Source organism: Desmodus rotundus, chromosome 1 (assembly GCF_022682495.2).
Source record: "Desmodus rotundus isolate HL8 chromosome 1, HLdesRot8A.1, whole genome shotgun sequence".
Lineage (NCBI taxonomy): Eukaryota > Metazoa > Chordata > Mammalia > Chiroptera > Phyllostomidae > Desmodus > Desmodus rotundus.
In genome coordinates, this window is record NC_071387.1 from 19,198,987 (window position 1) to 19,225,178 (window position 26,192).

Sequence of the window (26,192 nt, forward strand, 5' to 3'; positions counted from 1 at the left end):
CCGGGAAATTCCCCAGCCCTGGGCGCCAGGGCTCCAGATGCTTCCCCAGGCTCCTGCCCTGGGGCCTGATCTTGCTCAACTGGGCCCGGGTTCGCCGCAGGTGAATGTCATTGGCGGACACCAAGGACCCGAGACCTTGGATGCGTTTATTGGGAGGGGCCTTGGAGCGCTGGGGGACCGAAGTCGCACTGGTCACAGTCCCTTCTCGAGTAGTTTAGGGCAGATATTAGAGAGTGGAGGCAGGTGGGTCCAAGTTTGACACCTCGGGGCAGGGTGGGGCAGTTTGAGCCAAAGCAAGACTCTTAGGGGCCCAGGCGGGGCGCAGGCCTGAGTGGCCCCTGGAGAACCCTTCCACGGTGGTGGGGACCGCCCGCCCTGGCCCTCTTCACCTGGCGCATAACCGTGGCTGGGCCCAGCCCTGGCCCCAGGTCCCCAGGTCCTCCCTGGGCACTCTGCCTATGCGGGGGCGGGAGAACTGCTGGGAAGTGTGGCCAGGGGAAAATGTGAGGTCCTCTGGTGGAAGGAAGGGCTTCCGTTTCCCGGGTCACGTGCCCCGGGAACCTGGGAACCTGGCCTGGTTACTCAAGGGTGGGGCATGTTGCCCCGAGTGAGGCTTGTGGTGGAGGGGCCTGGGTGCGCATGCGGGGTTCCGAGTCTGGGCCCGAAACTGGCCAGCCCCGGCTCGGACAAAAGCCATCTCCTGGGGGCCTCCCCCCTGTTCTTCCATCCGTAAAGGGGGATCCCTTTACGGATGGAAGAACAGGGGGATCTTCGGGGTGGTGGTGACTGGACGGTGGTGTCTGCGGGTTTGCCTCCACGTAGGCCGTTTACTGGCACCCCCGCCCCATGTGTGCGAGCCCCCTGGAGCCACAGGGCCGCTTATCTCGGGATGCAGGTGTCCTGCGGTGGTTAAGGAATGGCGAGGGCACCCCACGGGCGAGAGAGGGCACCTGGACCACGAGAGAGCCCCCGGGAAATTCCCCAGCCCTGGGCACCAGGGCTCCATCCAGATGCTTCCCCAGGCTCCTGCCCTGGGGCCTGATCTTGCTCAACTGGGCCCGGGTTCGCCGCAGGTGAATGTCATTGGCGGACACCAAGGACCCGAGACCTTGGATGCGTTTATTGGGAGGGGCCTTGGAGCGCTGGGGGACCGAAGTCGCACTGGTCACAGTCCCTTCTCGAGTAGTTTAGGGCAGATATTAGAGAGTGGAGGCAGGTGGGTCCAAGTTTGACACCTCGGGGCAGGGTGGGGCAGTTTGAGCCAAAGCAAGACTCTTAGGGGCCCAGGCGGGGCGCAGGCCTGAGTGGCCCCTGGAGAACCCTTCCACGGTGGTGGGGACCGCCCGCCCTGGCCCTCTTCACCTGGCGCATAACCGTGGCTGGGCCCAGCCCTGGCCCCAGGTCCCCAGGTCCTCCCTGGGCACTCTGCCTATGCGGGGGCGGGAGAACTGCTGGGAAGTGTGGCCAGGGGAAAATGTGAGGTCCTCTGGTGGCAGGAAGGGCTTCCGTTTCCCGGGTCACGTGCCCAGGGAACCTGGGAACCTGGCCTGGTTACTCAAGGGTGGGGCATGTTGCCCCGAGTGAGGCTTGTGGTGGAGGGGCCTGGGTGCGCATGCGGGGTTCCGAGTCTGGGCCCGAAACTGGCCAGCCCCGGCTCGGACAAAAGCCATCTCCTGGGGGCCTCCCCCCTGTTCTTCCATCCGTAAAGGGGGATCCCTTTACGGATGGAAGAACAGGGGGATCTTCGGGGTGGTGGTGACTGGACGGTGGTGTCTGCGGGTTTGCCTCCACGTAGGCCGTTTACTGGCACCCCCGCCCCATGTGTGCGAGCCCCCTGGAGGCACAGGGCCGCTTATCTCGGGATGCAGGTGTCCTGCGGTGGTTAAGGAATGGCGTGGGCACCCCACGGGCGAGAGAGGGCACCTGGACCACGAGAGAGCCCCCGGGAAATTCCCCAGCCCTGGGCGCCAGGGCTCCAGATGCTTCCCCAGGCTCCTGAGCTGGGGCCTGATCTTGCTCAACTGGGCCCGGGTTCGCCGCAGGTGAATGTCATTGGCGGACACCAAGGACCCGAGACCTTGGATGCGTTTATTGGGAGGGGCCTTGGAGCGCTGGGGGACCGAAGTCGCACTGGTCACAGTCCCTTCTCGAGTAGTTTAGGGCAGATATTAGAGAGTGGAGGCAGGTGGGTCCAAGTTTGACACCTCGGGGCAGGGTGGGGCAGTTTGAGCCAAAGCAAGACTCTTAGGGGCCCAGGCGGGGCGCAGGCCTGAGTGGCCCCTGGAGAACCCTTCCACGGTGGTGGGGACCGCCCGCCCTGGCCCTCTTCACCTGGCGCATAACCGTGGCTGGGCCCAGCCCTGGCCCCAGGTTCCCAGGTCCTCCCTGGGCACTCTGCCTATGCGGGGGCGGGAGAACTGCTGGGAAGTGTGGCCAGGGGAAAATGTGAGGTCCTCTGGTGGCAGGAAGGGCTTCCGTTTCCCGGGTCACGTGCCCAGGGAACCTGGGAACCTGGCCTGGTTACTCAAGGGTGGGGCATGTTGCCCCGAGTGAGGCTTGTGGTGGAGGGGCCTGGGTGCGCATGCGGGGTTCCGAGTCTGGGCCCGAAACTGGCCAGCCCCGGCTCGGACAAAAGCCATCTCCTGGGGGCCTCCCCCCTGTTCTTCCATCCGTAAAGGGGGATCCCTTTACGGATGGAAGAACAGGGGGATCTTCGGGGTGGTGGTGACTGGACGGTGGTGTCTGCGGGTTTGCCTCCACGTAGGCCGTTTACTGGCACCCCCGCCCCATGTGTGCGAGCCCCCTGGAGGCACAGGGCCGCTTATCTCGGGATGCACGTGTCCTGCGGTGGTTAAGGAATGGCGTGGGCACCCCACGGGCGAGAGAGGGCACCTGGACCACGAGAGAGCCCCCGGGAAATTCCCCAGCCCTGGGCACCAGGGCTCCAGATGCTTCCCCAGGCTCCTGCCCTGGGGCCTGATCTTGCTCAACTGGGCCCGGGTTCGCCGCAGGTGAATGTCATTGGCGGACACCAAGGACCCGAGACCTTGGATGCGTTTATTGGGAGGGGCCTTGGAGCGCTGGGGGACCGAAGTCGCACTGGTCACAGTCCCTTCTCGAGTAGTTTAGGGCAGATATTAGAGAGTGGAGGCAGGTGGGTCCAAGTTTGACACCTCGGGGCAGGGTGGGGCAGTTTGAGCCAAAGCAAGACTCTTAGGGGCCCAGGCGGGGCGCAGGCCTGAGTGGCCCCTGGAGAACCCTTCCACGGTGGTGGGGACCGCCCGCCCTGGCCCTCTTCACCTGGCGCATAACCGTGGCTGGGCCCAGTCCTGGCCCCAGGTTCCCAGGTCCTCCCTGGGCACTCTGCCTATGCGGGGGCGGGAGAACTGCTGGGAAGTGTGGCCAGGGGAAAATGTGAGGTCCTCTGGTGGCAGGAAGGGCTTCCGTTTCCCGGGTCACGTGCCCAGGGAACCTGGGAACCTGGCCTGGTTACTCAAGGGTGGGGCATGTTGCCCCGAGTGAGGCTTGTGGTGGAGGGGCCTGGGTGCGCATGCGGGGTTCCGAGTCTGGGCCCGAAACTGGCCAGCCCCGGCTCGGACAAAAGCCATCTCCTGGGGGCCTCCCCCCTGTTCTTCCATCCGTAAAGGGGGATCCCTTTACGGATGGAAGAACAGGGGGATCTTCGGGGTGGTGGTGACTGGACGGTGGTGTCTGCGGGTTTGCCTCCACGTAGGCCGTTTACTGGCACCCCCGCCCCATGTGTGCGAGCCCCCTGGAGGCACAGGGCCGCTTATCTCGGGATGCAGGTGTCCTGCGGTGGTTAAGGAATGGCGTGGGCACCCCACGGGCGAGAGAGGGCACCTGGACCACGAGAGAGCCCCCGGGAAATTCCCCAGCCCTGGGCACCAGGGCTCCAGATGCTTCCCCAGGCTCCTGCCCTGGGGCCTGATCTTGCTCAACTGGGCCCGGGTTCGCCGCAGGTGAATGTCATTGGCGGACACCAAGGACCCGAGACCTTGGATGCGTTTATTGGGAGGGGCCTTGGAGCGCTGGGGGACCGAAGTCGCACTGGTCACAGTCCCTTCTCGAGTAGTTTAGGGCAGATATTAGAGAGTGGAGGCAGGTGGGTCCAAGTTTGACACCTCGGGGCAGGGTGGGGCAGTTTGAGCCAAAGCAAGACTCTTAGGGGCCCAGGCGGGGCGCAGGCCTGAGTGGCCCCTGGGGAACCCTTCCACGGTGGTGGGGACCGCCCGCCCTGGCCCTCTTCACCTGGCGCATAACCGTGGCTGGGCCCAGCCCTGGCCCCAGGTCCCCAGGTCCTCCCTGGGCACTCTGCCTATGCGGGGGCGGGAGAACTGCTGGGAAGTGTGGCCAGGGGAAAATGTGAGGTCCTCTGGTGGCAGGAAGGGCTTCCGTTTCCCGGGTCACGTGCCCCGGGAACCTGGGAACCTGGCCTGGTTACTCAAGGGTGGGGCATGTTGCCCCGAGTGAGGCTTGTGGTGGAGGGGCCTGGGTGCGCATGCGGGGTTCCGAGTCTGGGCCCGAAACTGGCCAGCCCCGGCTCGGACAAAAGCCATCTCCTGGGGGCCTCCCCCCTGTTCTTCCATCCGTAAAGGGGGATCCCTTTACGGATGGAAGAACAGGGGGATCTTCGGGGTGGTGGTGACTGGACGGTGGTGTCTGCGGGTTTGCCTCCACGTAGGCCGTTTACTGGCACCCCCGCCCCATGTGTGCGAGCCCCCTGGAGGCACAGGGCCGCTTATCTCGGGATGCAGGTGTCCTGCGGTGGTTAAGGAATGGCGTGGGCACCCCACGGGCGAGAGAGGGCACCTGGACCACGAGAGAGCCCCCGGGAAATTCCCCAGCCCTGGGCGCCAGGGCTCCAGATGCTTCCCCAGGCTCCTGCCCTGGGGCCTGATCTTGCTCAACTGGGCCCGGGTTCGCCGCAGGTGAATGTCATTGGCGGACACCAAGGACCCGAGACCTTGGATGCGTTTATTGGGAGGGGCCTTGGAGCGCTGGGGGACCGAAGTCGCACCTGTCACAGTCCCTTCTCGAGTAGTTTAGGGCAGATATTAGAGAGTGGAGGCAGGTGGGTCCAAGTTTGACACCTCGGGGCAGGGTGGGGCAGTTTGAGCCAAAGCAAGACTCTTAGGGGCCCAGGCGGGGCGCAGGCCTGAGTGGCCCCTGGAGAACCCTTCCACGGTGGTGGGGACCGCCCGCCCTGGCCCTCTTCACCTGGCGCATAACCGTGGCTGGGCCCAGCCCTGGCCCCAGGTTCCCAGGTCCTCCCTGGGCACTCTGCCTATGCGGGGGCGGGAGAACTGCTGGGAAGTGTGGCCAGGGGAAAATGTGAGGTCCTCTGGTGGCAGGAAGGGCTTCTGTTTCCCGGGTCACGTGCCCAGGGAACCTGGGAACCTGGCCTGGTTACTCAAGGGTGGGGCATGTTGCCCCGAGTGAGGCTTGTGGTGGAGGGGCCTGGGTGCGCATGCGGGGTTCCGAGTCTGGGCCCGAAACTGGCCAGCCCCGGCTCGGACAAAAGCCATCTCCTGGGGGCCTCCCCCCTGTTCTTCCATCCGTAAAGGGGGATCCCTTTACGGATGGAAGAACAGGGGGATCTTCGGGGTGGTGGTGACTGGACGGTGGTGTCTGCGGGTTTGCCTCCACGTAGGCCGTTTACTGGCACCCCCGCCCCATGTGTGCGAGCCCCCTGGAGGCACAGGGCCGCTTATCTCGGGATGCAGGTGTCCTGCGGTGGTTAAGGAATGGCGTGGGCACCCCACGGGCGAGAGAGGGCACCTGGACCACGAGAGAGCCCCCGGGAAATTCCCCAGCCCTGGGCACCAGGGCTCCAGATGCTTCCCCAGGCTCCTGCCCTGGGGCCTGATCTTGCTCAACTGGGCCCGGGTTCGCCGCAGGTGAATGTCATTGGCGGACACCAAGGACCCGAGACCTTGGATGCGTTTATTGGGAGGGGCCTTGGAGCGCTGGGGGACCGAAGTCGCACTGGTCACAGTCCCTTCTCGAGTAGTTTAGGGCAGATATTAGAGAGTGGAGGCAGGTGGGTCCAAGTTTGACACCTCGGGGCAGGGTGGGGCAGTTTGAGCCAAAGCAAGACTCTTAGGGGCCCAGGCGGGGCGCAGGCCTGAGTGGCCCCTGGGGAACCCTTCCACGGTGGTGGGGACCGCCCGCCCTGGCCCTCTTCACCTGGCGCATAACCGTGGCTGGGCCCAGCCCTGGCCCCAGGTCCCCAGGTCCTCCCTGGGCACTCTGCCTATGCGGGGGCGGGAGAACTGCTGGGAAGTGTGGCCAGGGGAAAATGTGAGGTCCTCTGGTGGCAGGAAGGGCTTCCGTTTCCCGGGTCACGTGCCCCGGGAACCTGGGAACCTGGCCTGGTTACTCAAGGGTGGGGCATGTTGCCCCGAGTGAGGCTTGTGGTGGAGGGGCCTGGGTGCGCATGCGGGGTTCCGAGTCTGGGCCCGAAACTGGCCAGCCCCGGCTCGGACAAAAGCCATCTCCTGGGGGCCTCCCCCCTGTTCTTCCATCCGTAAAGGGGGATCCCTTTACGGATGGAAGAACAGGGGGATCTTCGGGGTGCTGGTGACTGGACGGTGGTGTCTGCGGGTTTGCCTCCACGTAGGCCGTTTACTGGCACCCCCGCCCCATGTGTGCGAGCCCCCTGGAGGCACAGGGCCGCTTATCTCGGGATGCAGGTGTCCTGCGGTGGTTAAGGAATGGCGTGGGCACCCCACGGGCGAGAGAGGGCACCTGGACCACGAGAGAGCCCCCGGGAAATTCCCCAGCCCTGGGCGCCAGGGCTCCAGATGCTTCCCCAGGCTCCTGCCCTGGGGCCTGATCTTGCTCAACTGGGCCCGGGTTCGCCGCAGGTGAATGTCATTGGCGGACACCAAGGACCAGAGACCTTGGATGCGTTTATTGGGAGGGGCCTTGGAGCGCTGGGGGACCGAAGTCGCACTGGTCACAGTCCCTTCTCGAGTAGTTTAGGGCAGATATTAGAGAGTGGAGGCAGGTGGGTCCAAGTTTGACACCTCGGGGCAGGGTGGGGCAGTTTGAGCCAAAGCAAGACTCTTAGGGGCCCAGGCGGGGCGCAGGCCTGAGTGGCCCCTGGAGAACCCTTCCACGGTGGTGGGGACCGCCCGCCCTGGCCCTCTTCACCTGGCGCATAACCGTGGCTGGGCCCAGCCCTGGCCCCAGGTCCCCAGGTCCTCCCTGGGCACTCTGCCTATGCGGGGGCGGGAGAACTGCTGGGAAGTGTGGCCAGGGGAAAATGTGAGGTCCTCTGGTGGCAGGAAGGGCTTCCGTTTCCCGGGTCACGTGCCCAGGGAACCTGGGAACCTGGCCTGGTTACTCAAGGGTGGGGCATGTTGCCCCGAGTGAGGCTTGTGGTGGAGGGGCCTGGGTGCGCCTGCGGGGTTCCGAGTCTGGGCCCGAAACTGGCCAGCCCCGGCTCGGAAAAAGCCATCTCCTGGGGGCCTCCCCCCTGTTCTTCCATCCGTAAAGGGGGATCCCTTTACGGATGGAAGAACAGGGGGATCTTCGGGGTGGTGGTGACTGGACGGTGGTGTCTGCGGGTTTGCCTCCACGTAGGCCGTTTACTGGCACCCCCGCCCCATGTGTGCGAGCCCCCTGGAGGCACAGGGCCGCTTATCTCGGGATGCAGGTGTCCTGCGGTGGTTAAGGAATGGCGTGGGCACCCCACGGGCGAGAGAGGGCACCTGGACCACGAGAGAGCCCCCGGGAAATTCCCCAGCCCTGGGCACCAGGGCTCCAGATGCTTCCCCAGGCTCCTGCCCTGGGGCCTGATCTTGCTCAACTGGGCCCGGGTTCGCCGCAGGTGAATGTCATTGGCGGACACCAAGGACCCGAGACCTTGGATGCGTTTATTGGGAGGGGCCTTGGAGCGCTGGGGGACCGAAGTCGCACTGGTCACAGTCCCTTCTCGAGTAGTTTAGGGCAGATATTAGAGAGTGGAGGCAGGTGGGTCCAAGTTTGACACCTCGGGGCAGGGTGGGGCAGTTTGAGCCAAAGCAAGACTCTTAGGGGCCCAGGCGGGGCGCAGGCCTGAGTGGCCCCTGGAGAACCCTTCCACGGTGGTGGGGACCGCCCGCCCTGGCCCTCTTCACCTGGCGCATAACCGTGGCTGGGCCCAGCCCTGGCCCCAGGTCCCCAGGTCCTCCCTGGGCACTCTGCCTATGCGGGGGCGGGAGAACTGCTGGGAAGTGTGGCCAGGGGAAAATGTGAGGTCCTCTGGTGGCAGGAAGGGCTTCCGTTTCCCGGGTCACGTGCCCCGGGAACCTGGGAACCTGGCCTGGTTAGTCAAGGGTGGGGCATGTTGCCCCGAGTGAGGCTTGTGGTGGAGGGGCCTGGGTGCGCATGCGGGGTTCCGAGTCTGGGCCCGAAACTGGCCAGCCCCGGCTCGGACAAAAGCCATCTCCTGGGGGCCTCCCCCCTGTTCTTCCATCCGTAAAGGGGGATCCCTTTACGGATGGAAGAACAGGGGGATCTTCGGGGTGGTGGTGACTGGACGGTGGTGTCTGCGGGTTTGCCTCCACGTAGGCCGTTTACTGGCACCCCCGCCCCATGTGTGCGAGCCCCCTGGAGGCACAGGGCCGCTTATCTCGGGATGCAGGTGTCCTGCGGTGGTTAAGGAATGGCGTGGGCACCCCACGGGCGAGAGAGGGCACCTGGACCACGAGAGAGCCCCCGGGAAATTCCCCAGCCCTGGGCGCCAGGGCTCCAGATGCTTCCCCAGGCTCCTGCCCTGGGGCCTGATCTTGCTCAACTGGGCCCGGGTTCGCCGCAGGTGAATGTCATTGGCGGACACCAAGGACCCGAGACCTTGGATGCGTTTATTGGGAGGGGCCTTGGAGCGCTGGGGGACCGAAGTCGCACTGGTCACAGTCCCTTCTCGAGTAGTTTAGGGCAGATATTAGAGAGTGGAGGCAGGTGGGTCCAAGTTTGACACCTCGGGGCAGGGTGGGGCAGTTTGAGCCAAAGCAAGACTCTTAGGGGCCCAGGCGGGGCGCAGGCCTGAGTGGCCCCTGGAGAACCCTTCCACGGTGGTGGGGACCGCCCGCCCTGGCCCTCTTCACCTGGCGCATAACCGTGGCTGGGCCCAGCCCTGGCCCCAGGTCCCCAGGTCCTCCCTGGGCACTCTGCCTATGCGGGGGCGGGAGAACTGCTGGGAAGTGTGGCCAGGGGAAAATGTGAGGTCCTCTGGTGGCAGGAAGGGCTTCCGTTTCCCGGGTCACGTGCCCAGGGAACCTGGGAACCTGGCCTGGTTACTCAAGGGTGGGGCATGTTGCCCCGAGTGAGGCTTGTGGTGGAGGGGCCTGGGTGCGCATGCGGGGTTCCGAGTCTGGGCCCGAAACTGGCCAGCCCCGGCTCGGACAAAAGCCATCTCCTGGGGGCCTCCCCCCTGTTCTTCCATCCGTAAAGGGGGATCCCTTTACGGATGGAAGAACAGGGGGATCTTCGGGGTGGTGGTGACTGGACGGTGGTGTCTGCGGGTTTGCCTCCACGTAGGCCGTTTACTGGCACCCCCGCCCCATGTGTGCGAGCCCCCTGGAGGCACAGGGCCGCTTATCTCGGGATGCAGGTGTCCTGCGGTGGTTAAGGAATGGCGTGGGCACTCCACGGGCGAGAGAGGGCACCTGGACCACGAGAGAGCCCCCGGGAAATTCCCCAGCCCTGGGCGCCAGGGCTCCAGATGCTTCCCCAGGCTCCTGCCCTGGGGCCTGATCTTGCTCAACTGGGCCCGGGTTCGCCGCAGGTGAATGTCATTGGCGGACACCAAGGACCCGAGACCTTGGATGCGTTTATTGGGAGGGGCCTTGGAGCGCTGGGGGACCGAAGTCGCACTGGTCACAGTCCCTTCTCGAGCTTTTTAGGGCAGATATTAGAGAGTGGAGGCAGGTGGGTCCAAGTTTGACACCTCGGGGCAGGGTGGGGCAGTTTGAGCCAAAGCAAGACTCTTAGGGGCCCAGGCGGGGCGCAGGCCTGAGTGGCCCCTGGAGAACCCTTCCACGGTGGTGGGGACCGCCCGCCCTGGCCCTCTTCACCTGGCGCATAACCGTGGCTGGGCCCAGCCCTGGCCCCAGGTCCCCAGGTCCTCCCTGGGCTCTCTGCCTATGCGGGGGCGGGAGAACTGCTGGGAAGTGTGGCCAGGGGAAAATGTGAGGTCCTCTGGTGGCAGGAAGGGCTTCCGTTTCCCGGGTCACGTGCCCCGGGAACCTGGGAACCTGGCCTGGTTACTCAAGGGTGGGGCATGTTGCCCCGAGTGAGGCTTGTGGTGGAGGGGCCTGGGTGCGCATGCGGGGTTCCGAGTCTGGGCCCGAAACTGGCCAGCCCCGGCTCGGACAAAAGCCATCTCCTGGGGGCCTCCCCCCTGTTCTTCCATCCGTAAAGGGGGATCCCTTTACGGATGGAAGAACAGGGGGATCTTCGGGGTGGTGGTGACTGGACGGTGGTGTCTGCGGGTTTGCCTCCACGTAGGCCGTTTACTGGCACCCCCGCCCCATGTGTGCGAGCCCCCTGGAGGCACAGGGCCGCTTATCTCGGGATGCAGGTGTCCTGCGGTGGTTAAGGAATGGCGTGGGCACCCCAAGGGCGAGAGAGGGCACCTGGACCACGAGAGAGCCCCCGGGAAATTCCCCAGCCCTGGGCGCCAGGGCTCCAGATGCTTCCCCAGGCTCCTGCCCTGGGGCCTGATCTTGCTCAACTGGGCCCGGGTTCGCCGCAGGTGAATGTCATTGGCGGACACCAAGGACCCGAGACCTTGGATGCGTTTATTGGGAGGGGCCTTGGAGCGCTGGGGGACCGAAGTCGCACTGGTCACAGTCCCTTCTCGAGTAGTTTAGGGCAGATATTAGAGAGTGGAGGCAGGTGGGTCCAAGTTTGACACCTCGGGGCAGGGTGGGGCAGTTTGAGCCAAAGCAAGACTCTTAGGGGCCCAGGCGGGGCGCAGGCCTGAGTGGCCCCTGGAGAACCCTTCCACGGTGGTGGGGACCGCCCGCCCTGGCCCTCTTCACCTGGCGCATAACCGTGGCTGGGCCCAGCCCTGGCCCCAGGTCCCCAGGTCCTCCCTGGGCACTCTGCCTATGCGGGGGCGGGAGAACTGCTGGGAAGTGTGGCCAGGGGAAAATGTGAGGTCCTCTGGTGGCAGGAAGGGCTTCCGTTTCCCGGGTCACGTGCCCCGGGAACCTGGGAACCTGGCCTGGTTACTCAAGGGTGGGGCATGTTGCCCCGAGTGAGGCTTGTGGTGGAGGGGCCTGGGTGCGCATGCGGGGTTCCGAGTCTGGGCCCGAAACTGGCCAGCCCCGGCTCGGACAAAAGCCATCTCCTGGGGGCCTCCCCCCTGTTCTTCCATCCGTAAAGGGGGATCCCTTTACGGATGGAAGAACAGGGGGATCTTCGGGGTGGTGGTGACTGGACGGTGGTGTCTGCGGGTTTGCCTCCACGTAGGCCGTTTACTGGCACCCCCGCCCCATGTGTGCGAGCCCCCTGGAGGCACAGGGCCGCTTATCTCGGGATGCAGGTGTCCTGCGGTGGTTAAGGAATGGCGTGGGCACCCCACGGGCGAGAGAGGGCACCTGGACCACGAGAGAGCCCCCGGGAAATTCCCCAGCCCTGGGCACCAGGGCTCCAGATGCTTCCCCAGGCTCCTGCCCTGGGGCCTGATCTTGCTCAACTGGGCCCGGGTTCGCCGCAGGTGAATGTCATTGGCGGACACCAAGGACCCGAGACCTTGGATGCGTTTATTGGGAGGGGCCTTGGAGCGCTGGGGGACCGAAGTCGCACTGGTCACAGTCCCTTCTCGAGTAGTTTAGGGCAGATATTAGAGAGTGGAGGCAGGTGGGTCCAAGTTTGACACCTCGGGGCAGGGTGGGGCAGTTTGAGCCAAAGCAAGACTCTTAGGGGCCCAGGCGGGGCGCAGGCCTGAGTGGCCCCTGGAGAACCCTTCCACGGTGGTGGGGACCGCCCGCCCTGGCCCTCTTCACCTGGCGCATAACCGTGGCTGGGCCCAGCCCTGGCCCCAGGTCCCCAGGTCCTCCCTGGGCACTCTGCCTATGCGGGGGCGGGAGAACTGCTGGGAAGTGTGGCCAGGGGAAAATGTGAGGTCCTCTGGTGGCAGGAAGGGCTTCCGTTTCCCGGGTCACGTGCCCAGGGAACCTGGGAACCTGGCCTGGTTACTCAAGGGTGGGGCATGTTGCCCCGAGTGAGGCTTGTGGTGGAGGGGCCTGGGTGCGCATGCGGGGTTCCGAGTCTGGGCCCGAAACTGGCCAGCCCCGGCTCGGACAAAAGCCATCTCCTGGGGGCCTCCCCCCTGTTCTTCCATCCGTAAAGGGGGATCCCTTTACGGATGGAAGAACAGGGGGATCTTCGGGGTGGTGGTGACTGGACGGTGGTGTCTGCGGGTTTGCCTCCACGTAGGCCGTTTACTGGCACCCCCGCCCCATGTGTGCGAGCCCCCTGGAGGCACAGGGCCGCTTATCTCGGGATGCAGGTGTCCTGCGGTGGTTAAGGAATGGCGTGGGCACCCCACGGGCGAGAGAGGGCACCTGGACCACGAGAGAGCCCCCGGGAAATTCCCCAGCCCTGGGCGCCAGGGCTCCAGATGCTTCCCCAGGCTCCTGCCCTGGGGCCTGATCTTGCTCAACTGGGCCCGGGTTCGCCGCAGGTGAATGTCATTGGCGGACACCAAGGACCCGAGACCTTGGATGCGTTTATTGGGAGGGGCCTTGGAGCGCTGGGGGACCGAAGTCGCACTGGTCACAGTCCCTTCTCGAGTAGTTTAGGGCAGATATTAGAGAGTGGAGGCAGGTGGGTCCAAGTTTGACACCTCGGGGCAGGGTGGGGCAGTTTGAGCCAAAGCAAGACTCTTAGGGGCCCAGGCGGGGCGCAGGCCTGAGTGGCCCCTGGAGAACCCTTCCACGGTGGTGGGGACCGCCCGCCCTGGCCCTCTTCACCTGGCGCATAACCGTGGCTGGGCCCAGCCCTGGCCCCAGGTCCCCAGGTCCTCCCTGGGCACTCTGCCTATGCGGGGGCGGGAGAACTGCTGGGAAGTGTGGCCAGGGGAAAATGTGAGGTCCTCTGGTGGCAGGAAGGGCTTCCGTTTCCCGGGTCACGTGCCCCGGGAACCTGGGAACCTGGCCTGGTTACTCAAGGGTGGGGCATGTTGCCCCGAGTGAGGCTTGTGGTGGAGGGGCCTGGGTGCGCATGCGGGGTTCCGAGTCTGGGCCCGAAACTGGCCAGCCCCGGCTCGGACAAAAGCCATCTCCTGGGGGCCTCCCCCCTGTTCTTCCATCCGTAAAGGGGGATCCCTTTACGGATGGAAGAACAGGGGGATCTTCGGGGTGGTGGTGACTGGACGGTGGTGTCTGCGGGTTTGCCTCCACGTAGGCCGTTTACTGGCACCCCCGCCCCATGTGTGCGAGCCCCCTGGAGGCACAGGGCCGCTTATCTCGGGATGCAGGTGTCCTGCGGTGGTTAAGGAATGGCGTGGGCACTCCACGGGCGAGAGAGGGCACCTGGACCACGAGAGAGCCCCCGGGAAATTCCCCAGCCCTGGGCACCAGGGCTCCAGATGCTTCCCCAGGCTCCTGCCCTGGGGCCTGATCTTGCTCAACTGGGCCCGGGTTCGCCGCAGGTGAATGTCATTGGCGGACACCAAGGACCCGAGACCTTGGATGCGTTTATTGGGAGGGGCCTTGGAGCGCTGGGGGACCGAAGTCGCACTATTCACAGTCCCTTCTCGAGCAGTTTAGGGCAGATATTAGAGAGTGGAGGCAGGTGGGTCCAAGTTTGACACCTCGGGGCAGGGTGGGGCAGTTTGAGCCAAAGCAAGACTCTTAGGGGCCCAGGCGGGGCGCAGGCCTGAGTGGCCCCTGGAGAACCCTTCCACGGTGGTGGGCACCGCCCGCCCTGGCCCTCTTCACCTGGCGCATAACCGTGGCTGGGCCCAGCCCTGGCCCCAGGTCCCCAGGTCCTCCCTGGGCACTCTGCCTATGCGGGGGCGGGAGAACTGCTGGGAAGTGTGGCCAGGGGAAAATGTGAGGTCCTCTGGTGGCAGGAAGGGCTTCCGTTTCCCGGGTCACGTGCCCCGGGAACCTGGGAACCTGGCCTGGTTACTCAAGGGTGGGGCATGTTGCCCCGAGTGAGGCTTGTGGTGGAGGGGCCTGGGTGCGCATGCGGGGTTCCGAGTCTGGGCCCGAAACTGGCCAGCCCCGGCTCGGACAAAAGCCATCTCCTGGGGGCCTCCCCCCTGTTCTTCCATCCGTAAAGGGGGATCCCTTTACGGATGGAAGAACAGGGGGATCTTCGGGGTGGTGGTGACTGGACGGTGGTGTCTGCGGGTTTGCCTCCACGTAGGCCGTTTACTGGCACCCCCGCCCCATGTGTGCGAGCCCCCTGGAGGCACAGGGCCGCTTATCTCGGGATGCAGGTGTCCTGCGGTGGTTAAGGAATGGCGTGGGCACCCCACGGGCGAAAGAGGGCACCTGGACCACGAGAGAGCCCCCGGGAAATTCCCCAGCCCTGGGCACCAGGGCTCCAGATGCTTCCCCAGGCTCCTGCCCTGGGGCCTGATCTTGCTCAACTGGGCCCGGGTTCGCCGCAGGTGAATGTCATTGGCGGACACCAAGGACCCGAGACCTTGGATGCGTTTATTGGGAGGGGCCTTGGAGCGCTGGGGGACCGAAGTCGCACTGGTCACAGTCCCTTCTCGAGTAGTTTAGGGCAGATATTAGAGAGTGGAGGCAGGTGGGTCCAAGTTTGACACCTCGGGGCAGGGTGGGGCAGTTTGAGCCAAAGCAAGACTCTTAGGGGCCCAGGCGGGGCGCAGGCCTGAGTGGCCCCTGGAGAACCCTTCCACGGTGGTGGGGACCGCCCGCCCTGGCCCTCTTCACCTGGCGCATAACCGTGGCTGGGCCCAGCCCTGGCCCCAGGTCCCCAGGTCCTCCCTGGGCACTCTGCCTATGCGGGGGCGGGAGAACTGCTGGGAAGTGTGGCCAGGGGAAAATGTGAGGTCCTCTGGTGGCAGGAAGGGCTTCCGTTTCCCGGGTCACGTGCCCCGGGAACCTGGGAACCTGGCCTGGTTACTCAAGGGTGGGGCATGTTGCCCCGAGTGAGGCTTGTGGTGGAGGGGCCTGGGTGCGCATGCGGGGTTCCGAGTCTGGGCCCGAAACTGGCCAGCCCCGGCTCGGACAAAAGCCATCTCCTGGGGGCCTCCCCCCTGTTCTTCCATCCGTAAAGGGGGATCCCTTTACGGATGGAAGAACAGGGGGATCTTCGGGGTGGTGGTGACTGGACGGTGGTGTCTGCGGGTTTGCCTCCACGTAGGCCGTTTACTGGCACCCCCGCCCCATGTGTGCGAGCCCCCTGGAGGCACAGGGCCGCTTATCTCGGGATGCAGGTGTCCTGCGGTGGTTAAGGAATGGCGTGGGCACCCCACGGGCGAGAGAGGGCACCTGGACCACGAGAGAGCCCCCGGGAAATTCCCCAGCCCTGGGCACCAGGGCTCCAGATGCTTCCCCAGGCTCCTGCCCTGGGGCCTGATCTTGCTCAACTGGGCCCGGGTTCGCCGCAGGTGAATGTCATTGGCGGACACCAAGGACCCGAGACCTTGGATGCGTTTATTGGGAGGGGCCTTGGAGCGCTGGGGGACCGAAGTCGCACTGGTCACAGTCCCTTCTCGAGTAGTTTAGGGCAGATATTAGAGAGTGGAGGCAGGTGGGTCCAAGTTTGACACCTCGGGGCAGGGTGGGGCAGTTTGAGCCAAAGCAAGACTCTTAGGGGCCCAGGCGGGGCGCAGGCCTGAGTGGCCCCTGGAGAACCCTTCCACGGTGGTGGGGACCGCCCGCCCTGGCCCTCTTCACCTGGCGCATAACCGTGGCTGGGCCCAGCCCTGGCCCCAGGTCCCCAGGTCCTCCCTGGGCACTCTGCCTATGCGGGGGCGGGAGAACTGCTGGGAAGTGTGGCCAGGGGAAAATGTGAGGTCCTCTGGTGGCAGGAAGGGCTTCCGTTTCCCGGGTCACGTGCCCCGGGAACCTGGGAACCTGGCCTGGTTACTCAAGGGTGGGGCATGTTGCCCCGAGTGAGGCTTGTGGTGGAGGGGCCTGGGTGCGCATGCGGGGTTCCGAGTCTGGGCCCGAAACTGGCCAGCCCCGGCTCGGACAAAAGCCATCTCCTGGGGGCCTCCGCCCTGTTCTTCCATCCGTAAAGGGGGATCCCTTTACGGATGGAAGAACAGGGGGATCTTCGGGGTGGTGGTGACTGGACGGTGGTGTCTGCGGGTTTGCCTCCACGTAGGCCGTTTACTGGCACCCCCGCCCCATGTGTGCGAGCCCCCTGGAGGCACAGGGCCGCTTATCTCGGGATGCAGGTGTCCTGCGGTGTTTAAGGAATGGCGTGGGCACCCCACGGGCGAGAGAGGGCACCTGGACCACGAGAGAGCCCCCGGGAAATTCCCCAGCCCTGGGCACCAGGGCTCCAGATGCTTCCCCAGGCTCCTGCCCTGGGGCCTGATCTTGCTCAACTGGGCCCGGGTTCGCCGCAGGTGAATGTCATTGGCGGACACCAAGGACCCGAGACCTTGGATGCGTTTATTGGGAGGGGCCTTGGAGCGCTGGGGGACCGAAGTCGCACTGGTCACAGTCCCTTCTCGAGTAGTTTAGGGCAGATATTAGAGAGTGGAGGCAGGTGGGTCCAAGTTTGACACCTCGGGGCAGGGTGGGGCAGTTTGAGCCAAAGCAAGACTCTTAGGGGCCCAGGCGGGGCGCAGGCCTGAGTGGCCCCTGGAGAACCCTTCCACGGTGGTGGGGACCGCCCGCCCTGGCCCTCCTCATCTGGCGCATAACCGTGGCTGGGCCCAGCCCTGGCCCCAGGTCCCCAGGTCCTCCCTGGGCACTCTGCCTATGCGGGGGCGGGAGAACTGCTGGGAAGTGTGGCCAGGGGAAAATGTGAGGTCCTCTGGTGGCAGGAAGGGCTTCCGTTTCCCGGGTCACGTGCCCCGGGAACCTGGGAACCTGGCCTGGTTACTCAAGGGTGGGGCATGTTGCCCCGAGTGAGGCTTGTGGTGGAGGGGCCTGGGTGCGCATGCGGGGTTCCGAGTCTGGGCCCGAAACTGGCCAGCCCCGGCTCGGACAAAAGCCATCTCCTGGGGGCCTCCCCCCTGTTCTTCCATCCGTAAAGGGGGATCCCTTTACGGATGGAAGAACAGGGGGATCTTCGGGGTGGTGGTGACTGGACGGTGGTGTCTGCGGGTTTGCCTCCACGTAGGCCGTTTACTGGCACCCCTGCCCCATGTGTGCGAGCCCCCTGGAGGCACAGGGCCGCTTATCTCGGGATGCAGGTGTCCTGCGGTGGTTAAGGAATGGCGTGGGCACCCCACGGGCGAGAGAGGGCACCTGGACCACGAGAGAGCCCCCGGGAAATTCCCCAGCCCTGGGCACCAGGGCTCCAGATGCTTCCCCAGGCTCCTGCCCTGGGGCCTGATCTTGCTCAACTGGGCCCGGGTTCGCCGCAGGTGAATGTCATTGGCGGACACCAAGGACCCGAGACCTTGGATGCGTTTATTGGGAGGGGCCTTGGAGCGCTGGGGGACCGAAGTCGCACTGGTCACAGTCCCTTCTCGAGTAGTTTAGGGCAGATATTAGAGAGTGGAGGCAGGTGGGTCCAAGTTTGACACCTCGGGGCAGGGTGGGGCAGTTTGAGCCAAAGCAAGACTCTTAGGGGCCCAGGCGGGGCGCAGGCCTGAGTGGCCCCTGGAGAACCCTTCCACGGTGGTGGGGACCGCCCGCCCTGGCCCTCTTCACCTGGCACATAACCGTGGCTGGGCCCAGCCCTGGCCCCAGGTCCCCAGGTCCTCCCTGGGCACTCTGCCTATGCGGGGGCGGGAGAACTGCTGGGAAGTGTGGCCAGGGGAAAATGTGAGGTCCTCTGGTGGCAGGAAGGGCTTCCGTTTCCCGGGTCACGTGCCCCGGGAACCTGGGAACCTGGCCTGGTTACTCAAGGGTGGGGCATGTTGCCCCGAGTGAGGCTTGTGGTGGAGGGGCCTGGGTGCGCATGCGGGGTTCCGAGTCTGGGCCCGAAACTGGCCAGCCCCGGCTCGGACAAAAGCCATCTCCTGGGGGCCTCCCCCCTGTTCTTCCATCCGTAAAGGGGGATCCCTTTACGGATGGAAGAACAGGGGGATCTTCGGGGTGGTGGTGACTGGACGGTGGTGTCTGCGGGTTTGCCTCCACGTAGGCCGTTTACTGGCACCCCCGCCCCATGTGTGCGAGCCCCCTGGAGGCACAGGGCCGCTTATCTCGGGATGCAGGTGTCCTGCGGTGGTTAAGGAATGGCGTGGGCACTCCACGGGCGAGAGAGGGCACCTGGACCACGAGAGAGCCCCCGGGCAATTCCCCAGCCCTGGGCGCCAGGGCTCCAGATGCTTCCCCAGGCTCCTGCCCTGGGGCCTGAACTTGCTCAACTGGGCCCGGGTTCGCCGCAGGTGAATGTCATTGGCGGACACCAAGGACCCGAGACCTTGGATGCGTTTATTGGGAGGGGCCTTGGAGCGCTGGGGGACCGAAGTCGCACTGGTCACAGTCCCTTCTCGAGTAGTTTAGGGCAGATATTAGAGAGTGGAGGCAGGTGGGTCCAAGTTTGACACCTCGGGGCAGGGTGGGGCAGTTTGAGCCAAAGCAAGACTCTTAGGGGCCCAGGCGGGGCGCAGGCCTGAGTGGCCCCTGGAGAACCCTTCCACGGTGGTGGGGACCGCCCGCCCTGGCCCTCTTCACCTGGCGCATAACCGTGGCTGGGCCCAGCCCTGGCCCCAGGTCCCCAGGTCCTCCCTGGGCACTCTGCCTATGCGGGGGCGGGAGAACTGCTGGGAAGTGTGGCCAGGGGAAAATGTGAGGTCCTCTGGTGGCAGGAAGGGCTTCCGTTTCCCGGGTCACGTGCCCAGGGAACCTGGGAACCTGGCCTGGTTACTCAAGGGTGGGGCATGTTGCCCCGAGTGAGGCTTGTGGTGGAGGGGCCTGGGTGCGCATGCGGGGTTCCGAGTCTGGGCCCGAAACTGGCCAGCCCCGGCTCGGACAAAAGCCATCTCCTGGGGGCCTCCCCCCTGTTCTTCCATCCGTAAAGGGGGATCCCTTTACGGATGGAAGAACAGGGGGATCTTCGGGGTGGTGGTGACTGGACGGTGGTGTCTGCGGGTTTGCCTCCACGTAGGCCGTTTACTGGCACCCCCGCCCCATGTGTGCGAGCCCCCTGGAGGCACAGGGCCGCTTATCTCGGGATGCAGGTGTCCTGCGGTGGTTAAGGAATGGCGTGGGCACCCCACGGGCGAGAGAGGGCACCTGGACCACGAGAGAGCCCCCGGGAAATTCCCCAGCCCTGGGCACCAGGGCTCCATCCAGATGCTTCCCCAGGCTCCTGCCCTGGGGCCTGATCTTGCTCAACTGGGCCCGGGTTCGCCGCAGGTGAATGTCATTGGCGGACACCAAGGACCCGAGACCTTGGATGCGTTTATTGGGAGGGGCCTTGGAGCGCTGGGGGACCGAAGTCGCACTGGTCACAGTCCCTTCTCGAGTAGTTTAGGGCAGATATTAGAGAGTGGAGGCAGGTGGGTCCAAGTTTGACACCTCGGGGCAGGGTGGGGCAGTTTGAGCCAAAGCAAGACTCTTAGGGGCCCAGGCGGGGCGCAGGCCTGAGTGGCCCCTGGAGAACCCTTCCACGGTGGTGGGGACCGCCCGCCCTGGCCCTCTTCACCTGGCGAATAACCGTGGCTGGGCCCAGCCCTGGCCCCAGGTCCCCAGGTCCTCCCTGGGCACTCTGCCTATGCGGGGGCGGGAGAACTGCTGGGAAGTGTGGCCAGGGGAAAATGTGAGGTCCTCTGGTGGCAGGAAGGGCTTCCGTTTCCCGGGTCACGTGCCCCGGGATCCTGGGAACCTGGCCTGGTTAGTCAAGGGTGGGGCATGTTGCCCCGAGTGAGGCTTGTGGTGGAGGGGCCTGGGTGCGCATGCGGGGTTCCGAGTCTGGGCCCGAAACTGGCCAGCCCCGGCTCGGACAAAAGCCATCTCCTGGGGGCCTCCCCCCTGTTCTTCCATCCGTAAAGGGGGATCCCTTTACGGATGGAAGAACAGGGGGATCTTCGGGGTGGTGGTGACTGGACGGTGGTGTCTGCGGGTTTGCCTCCACGTAGGCCGTTTACTGGCACCCCCGCCCCATGTGTGCGAGCCCCCTGGAGGCACAGGGCCGCTTATCTCGGGATGCAGGTGTCCTGCGGTGGTTAAGGAATGGCGTGGGCACTCCACGGGCGAGAGAGGGCACCTGGACCACGAGAGAGCCCCCGGGAAATTCCCCAGCCCTGGGCGCCAGGGCTCCAGATGCTTCCCCAGGCTCCTGCCCTGGGGCCTGATCTTGCTCAACTGGGCCCGGGTTCGCCGCAGGTGAATGTCATTGGCGGACACCAAGGACCCGAGACCTTGGATGCGTTTATTGGGAGGGGCCTTGGAGCGCTGGGGGACCGAAGTCGCACTGGTCACAGTCCCTTCTCGAGTAGTTTAGGGCAGATATTAGAGAGTGGAGGCAGGTGGGTCCAAGTTTGACACCTCGGGGCAGGGTGGGGCAGTTTGAGCCAAAGCAAGACTCTTAGGGGCCCAGGCGGGGCGCAGGCCTGAGTGGCCCCTGGAGAACCCTTCCACGGTGGTGGGGACCGCCCGCCCTGGCCCTCTTCACCTGGCGCATAACCGTGGCTGGGCCCAGCCCTGGCCCCAGGTCCCCAGGTCCTCCCTGGGCACTCTGCCTATGCGGGGGCGGGAGAACTGCTGGGAAGTGTGGCCAGGGGAAAATGTGAGGTCCTCTGGTGGAAGGAAGGGCTTCCGTTTCCCGGGTCACGTGCCCCGGGAACCTGGGAACCTGGCCTGGTTACTCAAGGGTGGGGCATGTTGCCCCGAGTGAGGCTTGTGGTGGAGGGGCCTGGGTGCGCATGCGGGGTTCCGAGTCTGGGCCCGAAACTGGCCAGCACCGGCTCGGACAAAAGCCATCTCCTGGGGGCCTCCCCCCTGTTCTTCCATCCGTAAAGGGGGATCCCTTTACGGATGGAAGAACAGGGGGATCTTCGGGGTGGTGGTGACTGGACGGTGGTGTCTGCGGGTTTGCCTCCACGTAGGCCGTTTACTGGCACCCCCGCCCCATGTGTGCGAGCCCCCTGGAGGCACAGGGCCGCTTATCTCGGGATGCAGGTGTCCTGCGGTGGTTAAGGAATGGCGTGGGCACCCCACGGGCGAGAGAGGGCACCTGGACCACGAGAGAGCCCCCGGGAAATTCCCCAGCCCTGGGCACCAGGGCTCCATCCAGATGCTTCCCCAGGCTCCTGCCCTGGGGCCTGATCTTGCTCAACTGGGCCCGGGTTCGCCGCAGGTGAATGTCATTGGCGGACACCAAGGACCCGAGAGCTTGGATGCGTTTATTGGGAGGGGCCTTGGAGCGCTGGGGGACCGAAGTCGCACTGGTCACAGTCCCTTCTCGAGTAGTTTAGGGCAGATATTAGAGAGTGGAGGCAGGTGGGTCCAAGTTTGACACCTCGGGGCAGGGTGGGGCAGTTTGAGCCAAAGCAAGACTCTTAGGGGCCCAGGCGGGGCGCAGGCCTGAGTGGCCCCTGGAGAACCCTTCCACGGTGGTGGGGACCGCCCGCCCTGGCCCTCTTCACCTGGCGCATAACCGTGGCTGGGCCCAGCCCTGGCCCCAGGTCCCCAGGTCCTCCCTGGGCACTCTGCCTATGCGGGGGCGGGAGAACTGCTGGGAAGTGTGGCCAGGGGAAAATGTGAGGTCCTCTGGTGGCAGGAAGGGCTTCCGTCTCCCGGGTCACGTGCCCCGGGAACCTGGGAACCTGGCCTGGTTACTCAAGGGTGGGGCATGTTGCCCCGAGTGAGGCTTGTGGTGGAGGGGCCTGGGTGCGCATGCGGGGTTCCGAGTCTGGGCCCGAAACTGGCCAGCCCCGGCTCGGACAAAAGCCATCTCCTGGGGGCCTCCCCCCTGTTCTTCCATCCGTAAAGGGGGATCCCTTTACGGATGGAAGAACAGGGGGATCTTCGGGGTGGTGGTGACTGGACGGTGGTGTCTGCGGGTTTGCCTCCACGTAGGCCGTTTACTGGCACCCCCGCCCCATGTGTGCGAGCCCCCTGGAGGCACAGGGCCGCTTATCTCGGGATGCAGGTGTCCTGCGGTGGTTAAGGAATGGCGTGGGCACCCCACGGGCGAGAGAGGGCACCTGGACCACGAGAGAGCCCCCGGGAAATTCCCCAGCCCTGGGCACCAGGGCTCCATCCAGATGCTTCCCCAGGCTCCTGCCCTGGGGCCTGATCTTGCTCAACTGGGCCCGGGTTCGCCGCAGGTGAATGTCATTGGCGGACACCAAGGACCCGAGAGCTTGGATGCGTTTATTGGGAGGGGCCTTGGAGCGCTGGGGGACCGAAGTCGCACTGGTCACAGTCCCTTCTCGAGTAGTTTAGGGCAGATATTAGAGAGTGGAGGCAGGTGGGTCCAAGTTTGACACCTCGGGGCAGGGTGGGGCAGTTTGAGCCAAAGCAAGACTCTTAGGGGCCCAGGCGGGGCGCAGGCCTGAGTGGACCCTGGAGAACCCTTCCACGGTGGTGGGGACCGCCCGCCCTGGCCCTCCTCACCTGGCGCATAACCGTGGCTGGGCCCAGCCCTGGCCCCAGGTCCCCAGGTCCTCCCTGGGCACTCTGCCTATGCGGGGCCGGGAGAACTGCTGGGAAGTGTGGCCAGGGGAAAATGTGAGGTCCTCTGGTGGCAGGAAGGGCTTCCGTCTCCCGGGTCACGTGCCCCGGGAACCTGGGAACCTGGCCTGGTTACTCAAGGGTGGGGCATGTTGCCCCGAGTGAGGCTTGTGGTGGAGGGGCCTGGGTGCGCATGCGGGGTTCCGAGTCTGGGCCCGAAACTGGCCAGCCCCGGCTCGGACAAAAGCCATCTCCTGGGGGCCTCCCCCCTGTTCTTCCATCCGTAAAGGGGGATCCCTTTACGGATGGAAGAACAGGGGGATCTTCGGGGTGGTGGTGACTGGACGGTGGTGTCTGCGGGTTTGCCTCCACGTAGGCCGTTTACTGGCACCCCCGCCCCATGTGTGCGAGCCCCCTGGAGGCACAGGGCCGCTTATCTCGGGATGCAGGTGTCCTGCGGTGGTTAAGGAATGGCGTGGGCACCCCACGGGCGAGAGAGGGCACCTGGACCACGAGAGAGCCCCCGGGAAATTCCCCAGCCCTGGGCACCAGGGCTCCAGATGCTTCCCCAGGCTCCTGCCCTGGGGCCTGATCTTGCTCAACTGGGCCCGGGTTCGCCGCAGGTGAATGTCATTGGCGGACACCAAGGACCCGAGACCTTGGATGCGTTTATTGGGAGGGGCCTTGGAGCGCTGGGGGACCGAAGTCGCACTGGTCACAGTCCCTTCTCGAGTAGTTTAGGGCAGATATTAGAGAGTGGAGGCAGGTGGGTCCAAGTTTGACACCTCGGGGCAGGGTGGGGCAGTTTGAGCCAAAGCAAGACTCTTAGGGGCCCAGGCGGGGCGCAGGCCTGAGTGGCCCCTGGAGAACCCTTCCACGGTGGTGGGGACCGCCCGCCCTGGCCCTCTTCACCTGGCGCATAACCGTGGCTGGGCCCAGCCCTGGCCCCAGGTCCCCAGGTCCTCCCTGGGCACTCTGCCTATGCGGGGGCGGGAGAACTGCTGGGAAGTGTGGCCAGGGGAAAATGTGAGGTCCTCTGGTGGCAGGAAGGGCTTCCGTTTCCCGGGTCACGTGCCCCGGGAACCTGGGAACCTGGCCTGGTTACTCAAGGGTGGGGCATGTTGCCCCGAGTGAGGCTTGTGGTGGAGGGGCCTGGGTGCGCATGCGGGGTTCCGAGTCTGGGCCCGAAACTGGCCAGCCCCGGCTCGGACAAAAGCCATCTCCTGGGGGCCTCCCCCCTGTTCTTCCATCCGTAAAGGGGGATCCCTTTACGGATGGAAGAACAGGGGGATCTTCGGGGTGGTGGTGACTGGACGGTGGTGTCTGCGGGTTTGCCTCCACGTAGGCCGTTTACTGGCACCCCCGCCCCATGTGTGCGAGCCCCCTGGAGGCACAGGGCCGCTTATCTCGGGATGCAGGTGTCCTGCGGTGGTTAAGGAATGGCGTGGGCACCCCACGGGCGAGAGAGGGCACCTGGACCACGAGAGAGCCCCCGGGAAATTCCCCAGCCCTGGGCACCAGGGCTCCAGATGCTTCCCCAGGCTCCTGCCCTGGGGCCTGATCTTGCTCAACTGGGCCCGGGTTCGCCGCAGGTGAATGTCATTGGCGGACACCAAGGACCCGAGACCTTGGATGCGTTTATTGGGAGGGGCCTTGGAGCGCTGGGGGACCGAAGTCGCACTGGTCACAGTCCCTTCTCGAGTAGTTTAGGGCAGATATTAGAGAGTGGAGGCAGGTGGGTCCAAGTTTGACACCTCGGGGCAGGGTGGGGCAGTTTGAGCCAAAGCAAGACTCTTAGGGGCCCAGGCGGGGCGCAGGCCTGAGTGGCCCCTGGAGAACCCTTCCACGGTGGTGGGGACCGCCCGCCCTGGCCCTCTTCACCTGGCGCATAACCGTGGCTGGGCCCAGCCCTGGCCCCAGGTCCCCAGGTCCTCCCTGGGCACTCTGCCTATGCGGGGGCGGGAGAACTGCTGGGAAGTGTGGCCAGGGGAAAATGTGAGGTCCTCTGGTGGCAGAAAGGGCTTCCGTTTCCCGGGTCACGTGCCCCGGGAACCTGGGAACCTGGCCTGGTTACTCAAGGGTGGGGCATGTTGCCCCGAGTGAGGCTTGTGGTGGAGGGGCCTGGGTGCGCATGCGGGGTTCCGAGTCTGGGCCCGAAACTGGCCAGCCCCGGCTCGGACAAAAGCCATCTCCTGGGGGCCTCCCCCCTGTTCTTCCATCCGTAAAGGGGGATCCCTTTACGGATGGAAGAACAGGGGGATCTTCGGGGTGGTGGTGACTGGACGGTGGTGTCTGCGGGTTTGCCTCCACGTAGGCCGTTTACTGGCACCCCCGCCCCATGTGTGCGAGCCCCCTGGAGGCACAGGGCCGCTTATCTCGGGATGCAGGTGTCCTGCGGTGGTTAAGGAATGGCGTGGGCACTCCACGGGCGAGAGAGGGCACCTGGACCACGAGAGAGCCCCCGGGAAATTCCCCAGCCCTGGGCACCAGGGCTCCAGATGCTTCCCCAGGCTCCTGCCCTGGGGCCTGATCTTGCTCAACTGGGCCCGGGTTCGCCGCAGGTGAATGTCATTGGCGGACACCAAGGACCCGAGACCTTGGATGCGTTTATTGGGAGGGGCCTTGGAGCGCTGGGGGACCGAAGTCGCACTGGTCACAGTCCCTTCTCGAGTAGTTTAGGGCAGATATTAGAGAGTGGAGGCAGGTGGGTCCAAGTTTGACACCTCGGGGCAGGGTGGGGCAGTTTGAGCCAAAGCAAGACTCTTAGGGGCCCAGGCGGGGCGCAGGCCTGAGTGGCCCCTGGAGAACCCTTCCACGGTGGTGGGGACCGCCCGCCCTGGCCCTCTTCACCTGGCGCATAACCGTGGCTGGGCCCAGCCCTGGCCCCAGGTCCCCAGGTCCTCCCTGGGCACTCTGCCTATGCGGGGGCGGGAGAACTGCTGGGAAGTGTGGCCAGGGGAAAATGTGAGGTCCTCTGGTGGCAGGAAGGGCTTCCGTTTCCCGGGTCACGTGCCCAGGGAACCTGGGAACCTGGCCTGGTTACTCAAGGGTGGGGCATGTTGCCCCGAGTGAGGCTTGTGGTGGAGGGGCCTGGTTGCGCATGCGGGGTTCCGAGTCTGGGCCCGAAACTGGCCAGCCCCGGCTCGGACAAAAGCCATCTCCTGGGGGCCTCCCCCCTGTTCTTCCATCCGTAAAGGGGGATCCCTTTACGGATGGAAGAACAGGGGGATCTTCGGGGTGGTGGTGACTGGACGGTGGTGTCTGCGGGTTTGCCTCCACGTAGGCCGTTTACTGGCACCCCCGCCCCATGTGTGCGAGCCCCCTGGAGGCACAGGGCCGCTTATCTCGGGATGCAGGTGTCCTGCGGTGGTTAAGGAATGGCGTGGGCACCCCACGGGCGAGAGAGGGCACCTGGACCACGAGAGAGCCCCCGGGAAATTCCCC